This window comes from Denticeps clupeoides, chromosome 20 (assembly GCF_900700375.1).
Source record: "Denticeps clupeoides chromosome 20, fDenClu1.1, whole genome shotgun sequence".
NCBI lineage: Eukaryota > Metazoa > Chordata > Actinopteri > Clupeiformes > Denticipitidae > Denticeps > Denticeps clupeoides.
The window spans coordinates 16,493,169-16,498,575 of record NC_041726.1 but is presented as its reverse complement, the minus strand read 5'-3'; positions in this window follow the sequence as shown (position 1 = coordinate 16,498,575).

Sequence of the window (5,407 nt, the reverse complement as noted above, 5' to 3'; positions counted from 1 at the left end):
ATGTGCCGACGGTCTACTCCAGGAAGTGTGCTGCACAGTGCTCTTGTTTCTTATTTCCTCCCTCTTAGGCCTGCCTTTATTCTCTAGAGTCACGTGACTCCATGAGGTGGGAAGTGGGTCTGGAGGTGATCTTGGTTGAGTAGAAGTGGACTCCCTCGACTTCCAGTCTTTCAACACATAATCACTCAACCCCCCCACCCACCCCACCCCCCCCCCACCCCCCCCCCCCCACCCCACCACCACCACCTCTTTCAAATCCAATTCTTTCTCTCTCTCCTGCTCCTGCTTTTTCTTTCTTTCCCTGACTCACACGCTTCCTTGCAAAACATGCCATCAGCAGGAACATTCTCTTCTCATTACACTTTCTTTTCTCTGTCATGTTCAGTGCAAACCACAGCATGGTTGCAAGTTTAATGTTGTTTTTTAGTGGAATTTTCTTACTTTGGTAACATTTGTATTGACATTGATTTATTTGTTTTTACTTATTTCTCCCATTTTGAATACTGAAAAAAAATATCAGATCACTCTGTGTGTCAGTTTTGATTCAGTGTATTTTGTGTTCACCCTAAGATCCACCATTTTTGAAAAATGCAATACACTCCTAAACAAACCAGGGACAAATTGCAACCTGGCTATGCTCTATTTGCACAAAACTCACAAAAAATAATTTTCTCTCAGGCATTCACTCTGTCATGACCAAAAGCAAAAAATGGCTGCTTGTGCAGCTCAACAATCCTGCCACATCGAAAGACCGAATGCCTCTCACAGCGCACAATTGATGTTGAGATTGAATGATAGTCATTTCATATTTCATAAAAAACCCTGAGAGATATATGGAACATAAAAAGCAAAGTAGTAGACTCCCAGAAATTACACCTGTGCTGAGCTGGAGACACTGGGTCAATCCTCAACCCAAATGAAGGCCTAACTAATGCTGACTGCAGCCCAATAACCCCAGGACTCTAAAGATTAAAACAAAAAGAATAAAAAAGGGGTGAGCAGGGGTGTCAAACGATGACTGACTATAAACAGATGTTTCAGACAGCATCCCTCTAGACTGAGGGCCCTCGTCTGCATGGTAATGGCTAATCAGGGCTGGCCCATGGCATTAGCAATATATAGGCAAATGCTACTATACTTAAAACTAGTTGCCATTAATGTGTCTGAACATGAAAATAACAAAGCAACACAGATTTACCTGTTTAATAAAGCCTATTACGTAGTAGTAGTAATAATAATGATGCATAAGTGACCTACAGGGTTCTTAATGGTATTGTAGAAAACTTGTGAGCCCTCCATCTAATTAGCCTTCAATAGGCTCAAGTTCATGTTTTGGGGGATTTTTTTAAATTTGCAATTGTTTTATTTAAATAAACGAAAATAAGATATTCAATTTCTTGTGTCTATCTACACTAACAGTGGAAGTTATTGCAATGCAAGGGAATGCCACCTAAAATCTTGCCTAGGGCTCAAATTTTATAGGGCTGGCCCTGCTGAGAATGTTTGTGGATGGATGGATGGCAAAAATGAATGTAGATGGATTCCAGATTGTGGATGCCATTTGTGAAGCCATCACCACTGCATGGAGCAACGTTCCTACTCGCCTTGTAACCGACTAGCATTCGCATCAAGTAAAGTGAAAGTGAGCTGATTGTCATTGTGCAACACAGCACACGTTGACAGAACAAAATGTGTGTCTCTGCATTTACCCTGGTGAACAGAGGGCAGCCATGAAAGGCAACAGTGTGTGGGGATGTTACTTTGCTCAGTAGCACTTCAGTGGCACTTCAGTGGCACCTTGGCGGTTTACGATTATGGGTCCACTTCCTCAGCAGCTTGGCCACCACTGCACCAAGCATACCTAGATGATTTTTTTGAAATGATCAACAAGAACAATGGAGATACTCACTTTAACAGACAAATCAAATGTTTGAGTTTAACTTTCAATAATTAATCAATTGCTTGCTCTTTATTTTTGTCTCTTGCACCCTTTTCCGCTTTATTGCATTTTGAACCTCTACTTACAACCAGCACGAAACATAAATACTTGTAATTTCACCCCAGTCTTAAGATTTTGTTCAGGAGTGTATTTGGCTTTTATTTGTTCTGTTTCTTTTCTGTTTTTTTTTTTTTTTATTTGTTCTGGGGTTTTTTTTCTATTAAACGTGTGGCTCAGGGGTACTGGTGTACTGAATGGCCAAGGCAGTTTTAATTGTCTTTTTAATAGTAATCTCAACTGGGGTAGTTTTTGTGTTATTGTTTTTCCATTTTTTGAGGGAAATTGTGTGTGTGTGTTTGTGTGTGTGTGTGTCTAGGGAGTTACAGTACACCGCTGAAGTCCATAGCTGACAAGGCATAAACCTGTGTGTTTGGGTGTGCATGTGTGAGTGCGTGTGGTTTATTGTTCACAGATCTCGCAGTGGGATACGATGCTTATAAATCCCCACCAATCCGACATTCCTGTCTTCTTTCTTCACCTGTGTAAAATACAGAGTTGTACCCAATGGTTACTAGAGTGATGTAATTTATGAGCAGCACATTGATTCATGATCTAATGTGATCTAATGTGAGTCTTTCCTGTAAATCTATTCCCTTCTTCAGATGGTAACCATTTAGAATGGAAAAGAACAGCCAAACAAGTGTGCGGCTGACTATGCTTCTGAATAAAATCTTCTGTCTTTGAATTGTGAGTTAAAAAACAAAGGCTGCAGTTTTAGTTAGAAATAAAAAAAAACAAGACATGGGATGACATGACAACAAAATGTTGGCCGCCAATCTTTCACTCTCTCTTCTGGACCTACGTATTCCCATGTCTACTCTGTACCTGAATTAAAACCAGATCCACGCACCACACTTGTCAGTTGTCAGATTGATCTGTGAGTAAATGAAACACAGGTCCTCGGCACATGTTTAATTTATACCCGCACTACATTGACAACATTTTTGTGATGCCTGACCAACACACCAACAGGAGTTGTAAATGGAGACTCCAACACTTTAATTCCATAATTAAGAGGTGTGGGTAAATTCTTTAATATTGTATTAATATTGCATTGCCTGCACAAAGATTATTGAACTCATTTTAATTTAACTTTGCTACGTTTAACTTTGCTGCTGAATTTTAAAATCCTTTTAAAATCCCTGGCTTTAACACAATCAAGAGCTAAAGGAAGTTAGAATTGTTTTCATTTTGTTTCTTGTCTCACAGAAACCCGGCTATTACTGTCGTTGCTCCACCTCTATCTGATCCCCCCTTTTCCCAAGGCTGTTGGCCAACATTTCACATAGCATCCTTACCCTTTTGGGCTGTAAGGAAACAGTGTGGATGGACTGGCTAATGAGTTAAGGCTTTATATGTGTGTGTGTGGCCCACAGCTTCACAAGTGGAGTCACCACAGCAACATCCCCCAATTATCTTGCTAGGGTGCTGGTAGGATGTTGTCCAACCATCAGAGGGCCAGGAAATGTTTTAGTAAGAGATACTCTTCTATTCTGAAACAGCATTGGACCTGTTTCGTGCAATCATGTGTACATGTCCAACCAGCACATTCGCACTTCTGTATTTATTAGTGAATGTTCTTTTTAAGAATAAGGGATTTGTTCATTTTTGTTTACTCCAACACTGGATTAATTGTTATTTTCACCTTGTATGTTAATACAGATGGCACGGAAAGTATTGTAAATACTGAAAATATTGCAGCCATTTGCTAAAACCATTCAAGTCCATGTATATATTGCAGTATAAGGTATACTGACAGAAAAACACATGGTTACATTTTTGCAGATTTATTAATTTTGGACATCTGTGTCCAAATGTCACTGTATTTTTTTCTGGTGCTGATCTGCAGACCTTATGTTTTGTAATCAGGGATGGTGAAATTCAGCCAAAAGCCCTTTTTATTTGAATGAAGGCAGTGCTTCTCCGGTGTCCTCAGCTCTGTTGCCCTGTGGAGCCAAGAACCCAAGACTACACTCTAATTTCAATTCAACGCATGCAGCAGCAGGGGAAGCATTTCCCAACTCTGATTTCACCGCCACTTTTAAACATGCACTCTGAACTGGAGGAGTACAACACTCTCTTCTGAAATGCAATATTAATGTGTTTTTAACAACAAGAGCATCACGTGCCAGAGTACAGTCCATTTTCTGATTAATTCCGCTCCTGTTTACTTGATGGGACAGCCCATGTCACAACAGATGAACTGATTCTGATACTTCCAAGAAATTACCCTGTTATTTGACACTTCTTCAGCGTATCATAAATTGACATTTGCAGATGATCCATATCGTTTAACTTGACATTCATTCATTTCTTTTCAAGTCTTTGCCTTCGAGTTTCCTTGACCACAGCCATTGCAGTGGATTCCAACCTTATCAAATCTTAAAGATTCACTGTCATGTCTATCTGGAAAGAGCTATGACTAGCGGAGAATATCCAGCTCTGATGGTACAACAATAATCAGTAATTAGAAAAAAAAATTGCTTCCATTTTCCGTTAAACCCAGGTATGTGATGCTCTCTCCAGTTCTGTCAAAGCTCAGTGACCCACCCATGAAGGATGTCTAGACCACCTCTGTTATTTTAGTGCCATCAAGAAGAGGGCCTTCTGGGTAATATCCATCATTATCATAATGTCTTTTTTCAGTGCAATCTATCACTCTTCTCCGTAATTACAACACACTGCCATGGTGAAAAAAATCCTGAAAAATGTCTCAACCCCTGTTTTAACCCCTGCCTCTGTTTATGCCCTTTTTTTTGTATGTTCATTTCATTTTCCCAATGGGACTGACAAATTCTGGAATGCTCTATTTAACTTCTTCCTGGCTGATTTCATCCCAGAGAATTTTCCAATTTGACGCATAAGTACCCAGATCCATAATAGATGTCAATGCAATATGTAGATCTGTGAGTATTATAAGACACAGTGTTGGTAAGTAGTATTGTACTACATGATGGGAAACAAAACTAAAAAATACATAATGATATATGCTTCAGTACCTTTACATCAACCAGCAGCTGTAAATATATGGTTTATAGAATGCATAAAGCAGAACATCTCCCCAGATCTCCCCAGCTTTCTTACTCTTTTGCCTCCATGTCAAAGCCTCATATGTATCCTCATTAGTTCCAGAAAGCTGCATCTAATAAAATTTCCATTTTCAGTGGTTTGCAACCAATTAAAGTAGTAAGAGCACAATAAATGTAATTCTTTATTGCTTGCATGCTGGTAAACCTTGGCCCAGACAAACATTTACGTCATGCTGCATAACTGCCGTTCTGTAGAATCCAACTCAGTTGCTGTCAGAACTGTTGAATCAACTGAGTTGTTCTTGCTATAGTCACTAAACCCCCTGTACATGATTAGATTAGCCAAGCAAAGGGCTGCTGGCTGCTGGAGCCGTTAAAT